Here is a 19,922-nt window from a genome sequence, read left to right on the forward strand (position 1 = left end):
TAAATTACTATATTTTGTTTGAGAATAGTATTTACAATAAAACAATTTATTTAACACGTTTGGATTTTTTATCAAAAACAGTTATGTTTAATTTACCTGAAATTATAGTAAAATAATAATTTTGAGTAAAAAAATGAATATCTATTAATTGTTTCTTCTCCTATGTGATAATTAATATTATTTTTTAATGTAAATTTTTATACAATAAAAATCTTTTGCATTTTATTTGTATTAATATGATTTTGTCGTAAGTAAGATAATATATTTGTTATATGACATGTTTAATTTGGACAGCAGTCAAAGTGAAAATTGCTTTGAGGTATTCTGGACGGTGTAAATTGCAAAGTACACAAAGCATTTAGGTATCGTTGAAACATTACGATCTCACTATTACCGTTCCCTAATAGCCGGTCCGGAAGAGAAGAGCAGTCGTCTTGGCTCGATTGTGAATCCTTTGTTGGTTTTACCGTACGAAGTGCATTTTGGATTTGGAATCGAGCCAAGACATTCCTCTGACAGACTTATGGAATCATATGTTCAAAGCGATACTGTATAACGTCAGACCGACGAATTCTTATCGATCATTTCAATGAACTTTGGTTTACTCAGAAAGCTTTGGAAATGACAGAGTGTACTAAAAAAGAGATTTAGTAATAATAATCTTTAATGAAATCATTTCAATTAAATGTTTCATTAATATAATCAAACACTTAGTAATATTTAATAATTATGTTACTCTCTAAAATCTTTGGAGTGGAATCCCACTCTAAAAGTGTGAAAATCCTGCCAGTCTTGACAAAGAGTGGCAGAATTTTCACACTTTTAGAGTGGAATTCCACTCTTTTAGATGAAATTCCACTCCAAAAAATTTAGAGAGTACTTGTAATCAAACATAGTAATAGTAATCAATCGATTACCAAACGGTTAATAAATATTACTAAATATTTAGTTATATTAACCAAATATGTAATTGAAATTGTTTCATCAAAGCTTAGTAGCTCTCATCTAAGCGTGATCATTACCAAATGTTTTTTCAGTATAGTGCAACATTATCGGTGTGCGCTTTTAGCGCTGATAATTTCACAAAAAGTGTTAGAAGAAAAAATGTTATATTTTCATAGTATATTTTAATATTTCTATGCATGCAATTTTAAATGTATTTATACTTTACGTATATTTTCCTCAAATATTTCGAAAGTATATTTATTCTTGGAACAGCATTTTCACACGTTCGGAGTACTTACCTGAAACAGAAAGAAATACACAATGTAAGTGCTACGAAATATTATTCTTTTCATATTGTTCTTAATATTATAACTTTATCAATATTATTTTTATTAATCTTTATTTGGAATCATTTTATTTCTAAAATCTGTTGACGATTAAAATGATCATAACACCAACCTGACAAAATAAGATTTTAAATTAATTATTACATGGATTAAAGAAGATTGTTAAGAATTAACAAAATGTGTATTTATCATGGAATAAATATAAATATAAATATGCGCGCTCGTGTGCATGTATTAACGTGAATATTGTAATATTAATTTAAAAAAAAATGCAAATTTATTAAATAAAATGCAAAAAGTTCATGTGCGCAGTTATTCTGAAAAGAATAAATTATGTAAACAAAATGTTCCCAAATGAGTAGTTCCGTTTGACAACGAATGCAATAGTAAACAGTAATTATCGAACAGCAATTATCGAGAAAGTATTGCTAATGCATCGAGCAACACTATCGAGTATAAATAGATGTAGATTAGAGAGATATAGACGCTTGATTCACACTCTGTATTATCCCATGCAAATGATGTGACGAACATAATAGACTGCTTCGCAGTAGATGAATTTCTACCTAGTATCCTTGCTCAGCATACCGCAGAAACTTCGTAATTCCTATATATTTCGAGCGGAGCGACCGCTAAATTTCAAAGTTAATCATACGAAATTGCTTGAGAATTCTCGATAAGATAAGACATTGTATGCACATCTATAAACTACTCTCAAAACACATATATTCTGATAATTATCATTCTATTGACATTGTTAAATTGACAATATGTAACTAGAAAGTACAGTTAAATGTGCCAAGAAAGATAAATAGCTCTTTAAAGGCAATCTAACAAAATATAATATTTTATTAAAGAAAAAATGTATTATTACAATTTATTTTACTTAACATGTCAAATTTATACAAATTTTTAAAATAATACTTTATATCTAAGAATTTTGGGACTGAATTGTTCTAAAATAAATTTAATGAACTAAAATTGACTGTTTCACTTTGCTAATTACTTATCTGTATTACTGATATTTTTTCAACCGACTACAAAGCTTGTCAACTCGAAGGAAAATATTGGAATAATGCAAAATAATAAAGAAACACGATCAGAGGCAGTAATATTTTAGAATATCTCGTGTGAATTTTAATTGTCAAACTAACAAAAACTGTCGTAATTCAATTGTTACTAACTTCAACACTTCTGTGAATACAAAACTAGTTTAGGCCTCTCTGTAGTACGCTTTATAACAAATTTTCAATATTTGTTTTAAAATTAGTTACTTTTATGAATTATTAAACTGAATTTTTAATTCCTAATCATTAAAATTGATAAAAATAATGTACGTCAATTTAGATCAGGAAAGAACGGATGTCATCAATTTCAAAACTAAAATATAGTCGTCACATCACTATGCTGCGTTGTATACACGCGGAATATTGTTGAATTTATAAATGAAACGAAACATTTGCCTTCCAAATATTTGACGCAAAAGTAGCGCGTAAATTGAATCATGTACATACTGCCTCTCCTCTCTATCATAGTTTATTTTGCTGACTGAGTATCGCAAATGCTATTGGCTCGATACAATCGGATTACGAACTTGTAAGTATAATGATATTACCGCTATAAAACTATATATATTCATTTAGCAATGTAGCAAACTTTGATCGTAAATAATATCGTGGTTGTTATCTTTTATTACGAGCGTAAAATTTATGTAAGCAGCGAACTAGCTAAAATACATCTTTCATGTTGCCAAGTCCGCATTTTTCCTCAACTGCTTGTCTTCTTTCTATTATATTTTACAGCAAAGAATTCAACATCTCTTTTCTTTTCGCGAGATACTAGTATGTCGAAATTCACGGTCGTTTTTCTCATGTACGATATCTTTTTCTGCGTATATTATATATGATACAAAAATGGCAAATTTCTAAAACGTGAATGTATATTGATTAATTGCTTCAACAGTAATGAAGATAGGAAAGCAAAAAATCGATAGCACAGAACGGGTAATAAATTGATTGTTTAATGTCATAAAGAAATTATGTTCAATTTTAACTGATAATATTAAAAATACAGGTCGATTCTATTATAAATGAAGATTATTTCAGCCTTTGTTAATTTTTGCTCACATTGAGAATTTATACAAAAATATATATCCTTTGTCCAAGTCTAATTCCTACATTATAAAAAATATTGGAAAATACGGGTGAATTCACATTCAACTCATATAACCATAAAATCGCAATCTCTGTCGTGTGCAATATAAATATGAAAAATGTGAAAGCTTCTTCCCACTACAAAAAGAGTAGAATCCGAATTTTTTCTCTCGGGAGTTTTTCTCATACAGCTCCTGCAGATGAATCCTGGCGCAATGCGAAATTTATCGGAGCAGTAACACGCGTAAATATCCGCGGTTTAAACACGTCGCGAAATATTTGGATTTCGCCAGATCCGTCGCATTGTTGGACGTGCGGTGTCAAGCGACGTCGCGCGCCACAGTGACGTTTCATCCATTATCGATAACCATCGGTACGTTAGCAGCGCTAACGAAAATGGGAGTGTTACGTATAGTCGCGTGTACGGGCGAGCTTTATCAACTGCGGAATAGCGGAAGAAAACCGAACAACAACGGCGACGACTCATTTCTCGCCTGCCGCGATCCATTATTGTCGCCCGACTTGTCACTTTATCGGGCCCTATGTTTAATTCTCATTCCGCCGTTCCACAAACTTTATCGTCATAACGGCGAAGAATGTGATGCGTATTTTTCTACCATATCCGTCGTAGTGATGTATCGTCTCGTTCGTCTATACCTTGTAACGACGTCGTTTGTTTCTTCTTAGACGTACGTTCTCGTCGCGATATTTTTAACACGGATAAGAAAACGAAATTGAAAAACTTTGACGTATCGCGGCGTCAACAGCAATTTCTTGGCGAATCTTGACATGGTATCCAAGACATTTGACGTAGTTGAACAGGTTTGCTTAATATACGATTTTAAATATTTGTATAGGAAATCGAAATTATGTATTAGAATTTTATTTGTGAAAATTGTTTAATAAGAAAATAACTGTTGCGTTTTTATACGGCTAAAAAATAAATAATTATATTCACGAAGCAAGTGATAGAATGTCTTAATCAGTAATCCGTTTAAATTATCTTAAAAATGTACATACTACATTTTAACTAATATGAACCATATTTTCGCTAGTCCTTTTCAGGCTTTGCGTAATTCTATAACGAAATCTATAGTAGAAAAATCGACCAATCAATCATTGATCGGCTTTATTCTATGGCACGCAAACTCAATCATACTATCAGTCATGCGATCGAACCCGTTTTATCTGTAGCGAAAACTGATTGAAATGAACTAAAAGCTCGTTTTTGCGTTGCCTAGAAACGGAAAGAAAATTAAATATCACAGTGTACCATAAAAACGACGCATCGTTTCACGCGCCGAGAGGAATATTAATTTCAATTAAGAAAGATTGTCAAAGAGAATTTATATCTTTTCTTTATTACATGCAATAGTATTATCGCTTCATATTTATTCAGACCTCATTTATTATCGTCGGCATGTCTGCATATTTGCCGTTTTTACACCGATGTAGTTCATTTACTCGAGAATTATAGTTTAATTTCAGAATCTTTGTAAACTTAACGAAAGACTCATTTTTGTTTCACAGTTTTGTTTGTACAGAATAGGATAAGTTTTCGTTCACATTGGAAAATTTATATATTTTGAAACGTATTGATAATTTGCTTTACCAAATTGATTAAAATATCAAAATACATTTAAAGGTATATGAACTCAATATCTATTTTGTCATTTGTTATTTAATTCTACAAATTTTCAAAATAATTGCAAGTTAAATTGCATTGTAATTTTTGTTAAAAAATAATCATTTTAATCTTAAAAATAATTGTAAAATAAAAATACGCTGCTTAAAGTATGATGAATTAAATTTGTTATTGTAATTCAAATTGTGAACTGTACTCCAGAATGACATTATTACTAAGCAGAATTGAAACACATCATTAAATAATGTACTAATTTAAACATTAATTAAGTGTATGACTTCATTAATAAATTCAATCTGTAATTTTAACACAATACTTGATTATTCAACAATGCATTATATGTATAAATATCATGTTTATTTATGATATTTTATTATAATTCTAAATCGGATACATTTTTACGACTTAGAAAATATCGTTACGTAATTTTTTTAAATTAAGTGCATTTAATTCAATTAATTTCGTCTATTTTATTCTAATATTTTTATCATTATTTTTATAAACATCTAAAAATCTTATTTATCGCTTTTATGAAAATAAAAAAAAAAAATATTTATTCAATTCTGTCAATTAAAGAAAATTGATTGTTGGTTTTATATGCAAAGTGAAAGTAGAGCGTCAGAACGACACCTTGGCGATGCTTGAATTCCCCATAAGCCCGATAAATCGAGAACGTTTCCAGGCTCTGGAGGGAACGCGGCTCATCCTGGCTTCTCATAAATTCCCAACATTCATGGCACGACATTTACGTGGGTGCAAGTCTGCTCGAAGTTTTGCTTCGCGGTTATGCGGTTCGCAACGCATATGCAAAATTTCCCCTTAGATATTATGCTGTCTTTACAATATGACCAATCTGATATTAGTTTCTTTCATTAAAATGTACGTAATTAGATATTAACAAAATATAAAGAGACTTTTATAAATTTTTTAACTTATTTCACATGACAAAAACTGTTGTAATTTTTACATAAAAATTATGTAAATTACACTTGTTTATTAGATTCGTAAGATAATTACGTATTTAAATAATATTTTAATAATATAACATTAAAATATATTTCTTATTATTGTGAAGTAAATTAGAAATTAATTATATGTAGACATATAATTAGTTATATGTATCTGTTACAAAATTATTATAATACCTCGTATGTGTGTCTTTATTTTATCAAATTTTTCATTATTGCTTTATTTCTCTCTTTAAGAAATCCAGTTATTAGATATGCGCTATACAAAAATATGTCTGTTTAGGATGCATTAAAAAGTATCAATCAAATTGCATTTAAAAAATACTATTTGTTATTTAAACTCATCGACAGAAAAAAGTTTTAAAAAAAGTGCAAATGATATGTATAATTTATATGTATAAAATATTATATACATATAAAATACCCAATAAATTAACGGTCAATAAATTTATATTTAGATTATTAAATTGTGAGATTATTTTACTGTACTCATATTTACGCCATTATAAATATAATTTAAATTATATTAATAAAATGATGCTTTCAGATTTTATGAACTTTATATTTTATGCCATTTTCAATAAGAGCAATGTATCTTGCATTAAGAAGGCAGTTTGTAAATTATTTAATTTTCCATAATACAAAATATTTTTTAATTATTTACAAAATAAAATCATACAAATAATAAATTCCTTTTAGAAAAGCTATTTTTTAATATTTTTTGTAATAAATTCAACACACTGTCGTATCACATGATATTTTCTTGATGTCATGTGCTCATAGCTTACATCAACCATGTCCGCGCGAACAAAAGAACGGATATAAACCTGTAAAATCAATACCATTCATACACTACTGTCGATACTAATTGTGTGTTACGCGGTGTACAGCACATCCTCTTGTGAGTGGCTATAAATTAAATCTGATAATACACAATAGCAGGGTGAATTAGCGAAGATTACGGTGGCTATCAGTTATTTGTTCATGAGATTTCGGACTAATTTTTTATTTGGAACACGTATACTATCGTAGCGTTCTGCTGACGATGGTTTGTTACCCGCATAATGAAAACACCATCTGGAACCATTTCGTGTATTGCCATAAATAACAACCAGAGGTTATCACAACAGGTAGGGTTTTAAGTAGTGAAAATGGGATAGAAATTACGCACGTACAGTGGATGTAATGTAAGTTACAATAAATGTAATGTAAGATTGTGTCGACGCATTTTGATCAATATGGATTGCAAGAGTAAACCTTAATTTAGTGTTTCCTCCATAGTTTATTCCCCGGAAACTGAAACATATTTACACATTTACCTCTGTAAAAGCCTGGTCATAAAAACTAAATGTATTTCCTGCACTTCTATTTAAGCGTTTGCTCAGAGCAACAACCATTTAGTGAGATTAGTGATTGAAAAAATGTACAAACCACGACAAAGACAAAAACTTAATAACCACTCTATAAACTTTCACAAAGAAATTACATCATGTTTTTACATCTTTATAATTTTGTATTGTGCTTAATGGAAAGTGCAGAGAAATAATTCAGATATTATTCGCGGCGATACAAAGTATCACAATTATAAAATAATGTCTTTAATTAAAATTGCTTCAACAACCGTTTTAACTGTAGTATTAATACAACACAGAAGAACGATAGGAATATATTTGTTTCCAAACTGAATTTATTTTGGATATCACAAAAGTTCTTTGTTTTAAATTAATGATGTTAAAATAACTGTTTTCAGATTTATAATCGCATTTTCATACTAATAATGTTTTCGTTGAAAAAACTATTCTAACTTTCTTTTTAACAAGTCAATATGATCAAGTATTTTGCATGGAATTTGAATATTTTGAAGCGAATGTTATGATTTACTCAAAGTTCTTCGTTTATACGATAATGGTAAAAAAGTTTTGTTTCGCATACTAACTATTGTAATATTATGAAAACGTGCGTCGAGCTTTCACATGTGCACCTGTATTTTCTTTTCTAACAATCATATATTTCACCGAATTTATAGTCAAAAATATAGTTTCAAATGTCTAAAAGTATAAATGTAGAACGAGACAAGTTTTGATGCACTTTTGTAAAATCCAAACTTCTTGTAACAAAAACTGAAGTTTCGATGTAGATATGATACTACATCATTATAACTGTATCAAAGTTTTTGTTTTACTATAGTTTCACGCCCTCTACTATATATATATATATATATATATGTTAGATAATATTGTAATTCGACAAAAATTTCTTACTAAATAAAATTAAAATTAAATAAAATATTTTCTACATACTCTTAGAATTATAACAATGTTGAAACATTTGTTATTTACATCAAATAGAATTTTGATTACTTCGAATCGACATTTCCGAGTAATTTTGTCAAAGTTAAATGAGTCAATTCTTCAAGCGGTGGAGTACCATTTAAAATAAATGAAGAATAGGAAACTGCATTTCAACTAATAAATTTAATTTATCATGAGCAATCCGCAAAAGATTCACAGAGCAGGATTTCAATTACGTTTCATACTTAATTAAACTTTCGATCGGCGAAATCTATGGAAAGTTCTGTGTGCAAGAGAAAAGGAATGCCATTCATCATCTTCTCAACACGAACCATTCGAAATTGACAGGACCACGTGTAATATATCGTTTGAAATTTACGCGGCCATTAAAAAAGTTTAAGATTTATAGGCTGCCTTGGTAATTAATAGGCGTCGCGATTCAATACGTGCGACCTGCTATCTTGAATAACACCTTTCCGATACACGAGCGTGACGCGTTACGTATCACCGCTACTGTACCGCATGCGCGTTTGCATAGTTTGGAATTCTTGCTGATCTTAAACCGACCAATATTTCTCTGGTTTATGGAAATTCCTCCTTTTACCCACCCTCGTTTTAATGTTCCTCTTCTTCACTCATCAGCGAACAGACCCTTATCTTCGTACTAAGTACCCTTGGTAAAATACAGAAAACTTGTAACGCCCTCATTTACTGTTCCTAACTTTGCTCTGAAATGTATAACTTATACCTTTCCCGTCGAGAATTCCATGAATAAATACGATCCCCTTCGGGCCTTAAAACTATGTTAACAATAAGACTTATTAACGGCCATTATTATTTACACGCAGAAATGTGTTGGCGTTTGAAAATTAATGGATTAAAACTCTGTGAAATAGAGATAGTGTACATTTTAATAACTTTTGTTACATAAATGACAGACATTTATATCTGTGTGTGTGTGTGTGTGTATAATCGTGTACGCGTATAGAAAATAAATTTCCATCAAATAATGTGTAGCTTGCAATTATTTGTAATTACGTTATATGTATATATAGTCGTTGAAATTAAAAAATATTTTTTTACAATCAAGGTAATCAAATTGGTCAATATTAATCTCAAAAAATTATAATTACGATTTACAGTTATCTTTTACACCGACGATTTCAGTCGTGAAAACTTATTTTCGTTCATTATTCATTATGTACATACAATGCCCTTACAAAGAAAAAAAAAAGAAAAATCCGAGTGTTACATATATGTATAACGCATATTTATTTAAAGAATGAATGTCGGCGTGCGTAATAAATCATAGTTTTGCAGATCTCTAATGAAATTACCTTAATGAAATCTTTTGTAGAAATCACTTTTGGAGAGAGTACGTTTACTTCTATATGTATACCATTGATCTTATCTTCGTAATGCACTTCCCGTGCTTATTAATCATAGCGTTATATTATAAGCATACATATAAAATGTTCTTTTTTTATTTATTACACGCTGCAGTTATTTATATTATTTATTATACTCTTCTAGAATTTGAGCAATATAAAAGTCTCGATATCGTGCAAAAAAATTATTATTCACAAATAATTTGAAAAAACATGTAGAAAAAAATTAAACTTTTATTTCCTGAAAATAATGTCTAAAGTGCGCAAACAAAATCAATATATTTTATTAAATTTATTACATATAATAAAGTCATCGTACGTGCGCGAAATTAACGATTAAATATTATAGATATATTGTATTTAGAAACGTGTTAATATAACATCACAACTTATCAATTTGCTGCATCTTATCATAACACGCTTTCAGATGCGCGAAAATGGAGCGTACATATTTAGTCAAGTTAGGCTGGACCACCTGTTACGTTATTCTCTCGTACAGTATTTATAAGTTTCTTTTTCCAATCTATGCTCACACATTAATCGAAGAGTCTAAATTTATCATCATCTGTCACTTTTTGGCATCTTACATTGAATTCAAATGCACCGACTTGTTTTGTGTATCTTTTCAGTTATTTTGTATTGTCTATGATATATTGAGATAAATAATGCATGCGTGTGTATGTACTTTTAGTGAAAGATAAATTTATCATCGTTTATGTACATCTCCATTCTATATTTTAATTGTAGCATATTTATAGAATGGAAGCTTTCTTTACAAACCATAATCGTAATCTATGTTCTATGCACATATGTTGTAATGACAATAGCTAATTAGTGCTTTTACAGAACACATTACTAATGATTCTGATACAATACATAAAATACTGGCAATATTCTATAAACATAAACAATGGTTTCATAGAATTTGCCAAAGTTTTATAGAATCGGATTAATCATATTTACCATTATATATAAAATTTTACAATTTCAAAACATTACGAAATATCAAACTTTTAATATTTTCAAGCAAAAACACAAGGATTTACATTTAGGTTCAGAAAACATTACGGAGTCTAGCTTGGTATTCCTTGAAATGAAAGAATAAAGGGGACGATCCATTTCTTACAGCATGCGAAAAAATTACATACCGATTTGCAAAGCATAAATGTCACTGACAGATATAAATGATCAAGGGTCTGGAAAGAAACAGAACGTATGGAGGAAATATCCCATGAAATCCTGAAGATTTTCAGTTTCAAAGAGGTTCCCGTAACAAACGGGATTCATAAAGGCCTGAGATATTGGCCTCTACTTCTCTCACAGCTGCTCGCAGAGGGCGGCTGGCGGAAAACAAGAAGGGCTGAAAGGAAAACTTTAAATCGCTCTGATGGGGATAATCAGGAATGCAACGATCGACCTCGCGAGAGGCGAGACGTACCCTGTCAGGTGTGTTATTAATTACATAAAACCGCCGAAGTACCTCGTTACAGAGTTTAATTACATGACGCGAACGCAATGCACGTGACAGCCCGCTAAAACGACGTTTAATCGGAAATATTAATGATGTGTACCAATACTAGACGAAGGACCATGAATATGCATGTACATACATGCAAATAACCATGATATGACGTTGATAATGCCTCGTACAATCCGCATGGATTTATGCACGTCGATGAAAAGCCCGGAAGACGATAAAAAGCAGCCGCTGACGTGTGTACACATTTTTTCTCGACTTGACAAAATTATGTTGAATAACGGGCGAGCGCAAATAATCGCGGAGTCTCCGAGCGCGCAGCATGCATAGATAATTAAACACTGTTAATGCCCAAGCCGACAGTGAGTTATAAATAAAACATACGCGTCGGTGAGCAAAAAAAGAGAGCGCCGTAGTTGCAAGGAAATAAACGGGGGAACAACGTCCGAGATGCAGGATAAAATCTCTACTAGTGGTTCACATTTCTGTTATGCTTCCTCTATTTTTCTTTTCTGTCTCTCTTTTTCTCTCTTTCTCGATTCGTCCGATTTTTCGTTTTATTCGCTTCCCTCCATTTGCCCTCCGTTTTGCTTTCCTTCCTTCCGCTTTTATTCGTTGTTTCTATTTCTTATCGAAGCGATACCCTATATGGAATCTACGCTACGAGAATCCCTCTAAATCTTTAAGATCCTTCGGAAACTTCAGACGTCTTAACGATGTCGGTGCTGCGCCGACTGAACGGAGCAGCGCCAATGTAACCAAACAAAGACTGCAAGATCAATAGATTTGCTTCGTGTTCTTATCGAATCTTGCTAATTTCTGGAGCGGACCGTAGTTAGTCGTATACTAGCCGACATCAGCTTCGAGCGAACTTTTTACGAGAAACGGACGGATAATGCGTCGCGCATGGAGCGCTTTGTCAGAAGTACGTAGCTTTTATGGATCATTTACTCGAATGACCGAGCGGTACGTGCTTTACCACGTTTTTACTGTTTTTATATTTTGTTATTTTTGCTTTACGGCGCAGACGAGCGACGCAGACATGTTCTCTATTGTCTCGCTGACTTTATGTCATAGCCTATAAAATCTTTAATTGGCAATTCGCAGACTGTTCGAAATGGCAAATGCGATCGTTTCCGCGTGTCAAGACGCAAAATCATAAAACTTAATCTATTCTTTCGAAAAACATTTTCAAGTTTAATTTTCATTTAAATATTTTCTTGTAGTCATTTTTTTATATAACAATATTTTATAATAAAAGTGTTATCACACATGCATCCACCTCATTAAGGAATGTATTGGTGCCGATTTAATCAAGGAAATTCTATCTAAAATTTACTTAAAACGTATGTATTTAATACGCAATTATATTTCCTGCTTCCAAGACAAAGATAGATGTGTTACAGAAATAAGAGGCATTACGCAAGATTTGTGATATTCTGATCTCAATGGTACCGTAATCTATTTAATATTGAGGAAATATATATATGTATCCCGATCTATTGTTGTTTCATCAATCGATTTTGCGTCAAGCCAGGGCTGACGAATTTTCATGTAAATTACGATACGGCGTAATGACACGGCCCGATCAAATCAATAGGCATTAATTGAAATAGAAGCAAAGCAGACCGATCAAGGAGCGTGACGGCTATTGCATTATGCAACACGGTGAAGACCGGAACATTTAGCCGGTAGAATATATGCAAAAGGCGTAACGAAAGATAACGTCGCCATGCGATGGTCTGCGCGGAAAAAGGATTTTTCGCCCGCAAACTTTCACATGATTTTCGTTTTATCGTGAGAAATTGGTGGTAAACATTTTCTCCGAGATATAAATTTCTTGTTTTTCGGAAAAACAAGATCATAAATATGTCTCGGTGAAGTCTTCATCGAGTGCCATGCTCAATTTCGACAGGATATTGAGGAGTAGCGACTGTAGTAATAACGTTCTTATTTCGTTCCAGAAGAAGAAGATATATCTTTAATGTTTCGTAGAAACTGGAATAAATGAAACTATGTCAAGTATTTGCAATCGTTTGCAATTTTTCACTGCGGAAAACACAAAAGTAATATGTTATTCTGTTTATAATTGTTATGGAGTTATTTATACACTTGCACACACACACACACACACACACACACACACACACACACATACACGGAGTTGTTATAGAAATCAAATGGCATATTATTTTTAAATAAACTTGATATAAGATTTTTCAATATTCGACACGTGCACATGAAATGCGTAAATACGATTTGTGTGCAATTTAAACCTGTCAACATTCGAAATATAAAGCAAAATTTGATCAATGTTATACATATGTTCACGAGAACGATAATGGAAAATGCTTTGTATCTGCAGATTGATTCAATTTAAAAATAAGACAAATTTAACTCTCTGCCAAAACAAAGATTAATAAATAGTCAAGAATAAAACCTCGTAAGAACTATTGATTACGTTGAAAAAGTAAATATTAATTAGATACTAATTTTTAAAAATACAATAAAAATAATTTACATAGATTTTCAGTTAAGTCTTAGAAATTCTTTTACACATTTACCTACAGTTAGTTCTTAATCCATCGTTTATTAATTCTGTAAATCTCATATAAGGCAGAGTGGCTCATTTCCCTCGGCTAATTTCCAATCCTTCGATAACGTTAAATTATTACTCTAGATTATATAATCCAAATTGATAACCTAGGAGAAACTTGAAAAGCGGATCAGCTATTATCAATAACTCATACTAAGCGTGTTAGATACTGGATAAAGCTTTGTAAAATTTTTAATTAAAAAAAACTAATTAACAAACCAAATTGTTCTTATTTAAATTTAAAGAGAGACCACAAGTTATAATTTATATATTATTATATTCGTAAGTCAAATATTATAATGTCAAAAGTAAAATATCATCAATAAATGTATGCTACAATAACTTATCATACTTTGTAAAATAAAAATATTTCACAGTCTGAATGGTGTTAATCAAGATATGCATAAAGGTCTAGAAACAGCCTTATTTATTCGGGAAATGGTTTACAGATTAACATCATGCTTGAATGTATTCTTCAGAAATTGAGTTTCTCTTTACTCAAGTAATGTCACCTGCATACTAAAGCGATCTAGGTCACACGATAATAATCTTTTTTTGTAGGGAATCGTTCAAGTAGTGGTATATGGAAGGTAGAAGACGAGCAAAGGATATAGAAGCGATTGAACAAATCCAGACTCGTTATTAAAAATTAAATTTGCGGCACCGCTTTCAGAACCTGGCCCCGATCTGATTCGTTTTTCTTATCGATCTGATCGTAAGTATAGACTAAGTACTTTTTAAGCGTGATAATTCTGATTTTATTTCTTCGCATCAGTCTACACGCTCAAACCGATCACCGTAAACTTCCAAACGGGGATTAATTATGCAGCGATAAACAACTTCCGTCTCGTGAATCAGTTATATATAGAATGACATTGTACACGTTAATAAACAGTCTCTTGTACGGTTTTCTATAGCAATTAAAATCACGATGCAGACAATGGAAAATCTTCAAAGTCATTGAACTTGTAACGTGGATTTACTCTCTTTGTGGTTTTTTCTGCGCGAACAGAAAACGAGTTCAGGGTTCAATTAAGCCTGTCCACTAGCGCACAGGGAAGCACAATGAGGCGGAGAACAAGAAGGACTGACAATTGAAATATTCGATCGAAGTAGAGGAAGAAGTATAAATTAGCTTTGTTAACGGGCGCGCGTGGGTAAATTATAACGTTTTCAATAATAATTCGTCGATTCACTCTCCGCGATCTGTTTTGTGATGCTCTTGGCCTTTGATCAGAAAATTTCTGTTCTTTTTTTAATCAACAACCATGCCATACAGTAGCAACATCATATTTTTCAAACAGCTGTCGCAACCTATTGCAAACTTTCGATCGAAATAACAAACTGCGAACGTGCTAGATGATTTCTTCAAATTTTTGCATTGATAGTGAAATTCATGTCTTTTCCGATGGCAAACTTCATCGAGCAAAGTTAGATGAATCAAGTTTGGATGGCAGGGAGATGAGCGGTCCAAAGCAGCTTCGAGAAAGTTTCTGGCTTACTCTTGGGATCGTGCTTGCCAACCGTCCATAAAATTACAGCCAGCTCATAAAAATGAGTCAAGACTGGACGTTTGCACTTTAAGGACATAAGTAAAATAGCAGGGACTTTGGCAAAGATATGTAAAAAATGTATGTAAAACAATATCGTTATTTTTGCGTATTTTTGAAACTATCGATAAGTGGATAAACATAATAAAGATACAAAATTAATTGTGAACAAGATTATTAAAAAATGAGTTTAAGAGAAAATTTTATGTTTTCATAATGCCGATGGAGGTTTATTACGAAATAAAAGTTTGTTTTATTAGACATTGTTCCTTTGTACAAAGCAGAAATTCTGTATGATGTATATCTAGAAAATAGATTGATAGGTCTAGGTCATCCTGCATGTAAATCGAAATACGGTAATTATACAACATAGACACATGACAATGGATCTGATTGATGATGCATAATAGTAATTCGTTAATGTGCTTTAGCGACAAATGTTAATTTGTACACCAATCTTATTCGCCATTCATATTTGATTTCGTAAATAGCAGAACTCTCCAATTAGCAAATGGATTTTCTGCAGTGAATATGACTGTGTGAAGCCATAAAGGCGACAGAAACCTTCTAGGCTAATGTGTGGGCAAACTAGCTTATTAGTAATATTCTCAAACTTTGAATGATCATGGGAATACACTAACAAATAAATATTGAACCATTACTTCATACATGAAAATGTAAATAGAAGAAATTTCAATTTGAGTAATGACTGACAAAAAGCTTTTTCTGTATAAAGAACTACCAAAACATTAATATTACATTTAAACTTCGAACGTTTTAATTATATTTATGATCATTAATTTTAATTTGTACCAATTAAGTTTTTATATTTTATCTCCTTTGCTTTTTCAATACTAATATATTTGCACACTCTATTTATGTTGAATATACAAATATATCATTTTAGAATACGATAATGATACAAAATAAGTATGCGTGTGTGTGTGTGTGTGTGTGTGTGTGTGTGTGTGTGTGTGTGTGTGTGGTGTACATATATATATACATATATATATATATATATATATATATATATATATACACATATATATATTTTATGGAATTATAACTAGTTGCATTGATAGAAGCATTTGCAGAAATGTTGAAAATGCATGATTAATATTTTATGAGAAAATTAATGAAAATTACATTTATATTAATACATTTTAACACGTATTTTTAATTTATTAGAACTTATTCTTTATAACAAATTCATATGTATTATAAAGAGATCCGATATTACTAAAAAAATATATATATAATATCGAATCAGATCATATGTATATATACATATAACCCGACAATCATTTAATTATATAAACAAATTAAAATATTCTATTTCATTAACGTTTTTTATTTTTTTTATAAAACATAAAATATATTAAACAAATCAATCTTTTTTTCTCTGATTTTTTATTGCCTGTTATTAGTTGCTTTTTCCTTATTATAAAATTTATATATTATCCAATTAAAATTTTATATTTTTAAGACAAAATTAAATTTATCAAGAAGTTTAATTTTTTTATAAAAATTTCAAATGTTTATAGTACATGATAAAATATCTTTGATAAACACATATATTAAATTATTTTTTCCCCATTTTTATATTATAAATACTTAATAAAAAAGCATGTATTATGGTAAATTGCTCAACTTCAATTTTCCGCAAAAATGTATTAAATTGAAGCAAATTATAAATCTCACATTAAGCTTTACGAAAGATATGATAGATGCGCGCATAAAGTCATGGACGTTACTGCGTGTAAAATTGCATCTTTATTTTTGTGTCTCTTTCGAGAAACAAAATGGATTCATTATGATATCAATATTTAACAATATACAATAAATAAGTTAATGGTACAAAAATAATATTTCTGTAAAAATGTAAAATATAAAGCTTTCCAAGTATTATTTCAAATTTTTGTTAAAAAATGCAATAGTCGCCAGTTACATATTTTAAAAATAATCACAATAAAGTATTATAAACAAATGTAAAAAAAATGGTTGAATTGATTTTTACGTAAGAAAGCAGTACGTACATTTATCAAAATTAAAAAATTTGTAAATGCAATATTGCTGCACAAAGAAGTTGTTATTAAATCTCGATTGTTTTGTATAACAATTTTTATTAAAATTTTGTTATACGTACTTGAAAGAATTTCCCTAACGCGGTTAATAAGGTGAAATCTTATTTCTTTCTTACGAAGATAAAATACACTCGCCGGCTTATCCATTAGCAGGATGAAAACCGGAGACGACGTGTGGCAATTGTAATTACGAGGGTAATTCACGGGGCAACACAAGATTTTGACGAAAATGAAAGAGGAACGGATTACGTGTGCTTTATCGTGTTGTGTGATGAATTTCCCACTAATGCGACGCAACATTTCTGGTCTGCCACATTGAAGATAAATGCGACCATCTGAGCGGCGCAACAAAGAAATACTATGAAAGTTGGAAAGTTTTTCCTGAACTTCTACGTAACAGCTGTCGCACAGAACGCATCGCAAAAATCCCATTTTCTCTGTATGGATCAGATTGGATAACGACACTATCTATCAGCCATCATACTCACCGAAGAAAACGTGGACTACCGTCGAAGATCGACGAGGAAATCGATAACGAAGAGTTCCTGAACTGATCCGAGACGCGGCAGCGGGAATTACAAATCGATTTGAAAATCCCCGAGCGCGAAAACGACGGAAACTCCGTCGTCTTTGAACAAGAAGTGTGCGTGTGATTGCGTGTCGGGGCGCGGACTGAGCGACTGGGGAGCACAGTCGTCTCCGGTTGTCCCACCCCACGGTTTCCTCAACATCATCCCCTACTCGGTTCATCCCCCTCATGCTTTCACCCCCGCCATGAAGCTCGAAAGCTCCCAGACCCCACACCCCCGACACTTCCAGTACCGTCCGTCGTCAGCGCCAACGCCCTTGCGCACTAGGGACGTCTGCGAAGCGTGGCACCTCCGGTCGGTCCTTTGGCACTCGACACCACGAATTGTGTTCTCCCTCTTGACGTTCATCCTCGAATCTACTCCACGTTTTCACCATGTCTATCATTCGCCAACATCTGTTCCTTTTTTTCCGAATTTAATCCCCTTCTCAGCTTGCCGCGAAGCGCTTGTCGAGAACGGAGTCTCATGGCATCGCGTAATAGCCGACGCGGAGTGCGCGTTTACATACTACTACTACTACTACTACCACAACTTGCTACGAAACAGCTACAGCATCGATCTGCAATTTGAATCATGTTGCAAAAATTTTCCGGTCCGGAACGCTCGAAATATCGAATAGCGCGGTTTTGATTCGACAAAATATACCCGTAATTTAAACGATAGTTCAGAAATAGTAGTTACTTAAAGTAACGTGCAAATTTTTGGCACAGATGGTGCAACGATGTTAACTTAAAGTTTGCGAAATTACTCAGAAATCTATTTTTTTTTTTTTACTAATACATTCAAATAAACTTTCAATAAAATTATCTCTTTCAAATAAAATATGAACTAGATGTTAAATAAGATATAATTTTTCATAAAATCACATTTTCAGAGAAATTGGTTTCTCGTAAGTGTGAGACAAAAGATTACTACACAATATATATTTATGAAGAACTTTGTTTTATTTTGTTTTTTTATTATAATTGTTTTTTGATTTTGACTTTTATGCTACAGAATGAAATATATATCTTTTTAATAATTTAGTGTTGTATCAATATAATATGTAATTCTAATTGTATTCAATAAATTAATTCTTAAATAAATTGATCTATAATACTACAAAAATTGCTTATAAGAAACACATCCAATCACTCATGATCAACTTGTAAACTAATTCTTCAATCTCCACTTTTAGTTATTCTAAATGTCACATTACCTTAGCGATGCAAGTTTTCATGACTTGTCTCTGTCAACTAGATTCACACAGTTCTGTACTATAATTTTATTCTCGATCCATCTCTCAAATCAACTGCAATTTCCAGCCAGTTCCTTCGTATTTTCTCAACAAACATTTGTATATATAGCAATATAAATATTATACTCTGCAAAAATACACTTTATACATTATTGAAATATGTAGATCTTTCTCTCTCTTTCCTTCTTCCCCTCCCCCCTCTCTCCTTCAATAGAATAAATAATTACTAAATCTCCGCTAATTTTTTTACATTTTATTAAATTTTGTGTAATAAATTCTTTAATAATTATTATATATCAGTAACTAAATAATGTTAAAGAAAACTTTTATAAGAAAAATAGAAAGAAGCTACAGTTACGCAACTTTATATCATCAAAGAACTCTGAAAACTGCCTGCGCTTATTCTCTGTTCAAAAATTACTGATGGTTAAGGTGTTATCGGTGATTCAAGTTTAGTGGAGTGTCGAAAATGGATGAAGAATATAAAATGCTCCATTGGGAGCGAGTTAGGCTGGATCTCTTCAAGATTTAAAAAGAAGAATAACGAAAGGGGTTAGAAGGATCTTATCATGATTCCACTAAATCGAACTTATCATCGCAATAAGCTATAACTTTGCAGATGTTGAGGCGTCATTTCTTATACTATTATAT

At 31.4% G+C, this 19,922-nt stretch overlaps 1 protein-coding gene and 1 pseudogene across 1 annotated transcript in view; both read right to left on the reverse strand.

Annotated features, from left to right (window-relative positions):
* The window catches only part of LOC105194700 (Kv channel-interacting protein 1), a 125,769-nt gene that overhangs the window by 73,878 nt on the left and 31,969 nt on the right, over positions 1-19,922 (reverse strand). The gene's annotated exons all lie outside the window — the stretch shown is intronic.
* Positions 796-18,218, reverse strand: LOC120359793 (annotated as a pseudogene).

The sequence above is a fragment of the Solenopsis invicta genome, chromosome 16 (assembly GCF_016802725.1).
Source record: "Solenopsis invicta isolate M01_SB chromosome 16, UNIL_Sinv_3.0, whole genome shotgun sequence".
NCBI classification, from domain to species: Eukaryota; Metazoa; Arthropoda; class Insecta; order Hymenoptera; family Formicidae; genus Solenopsis; species Solenopsis invicta.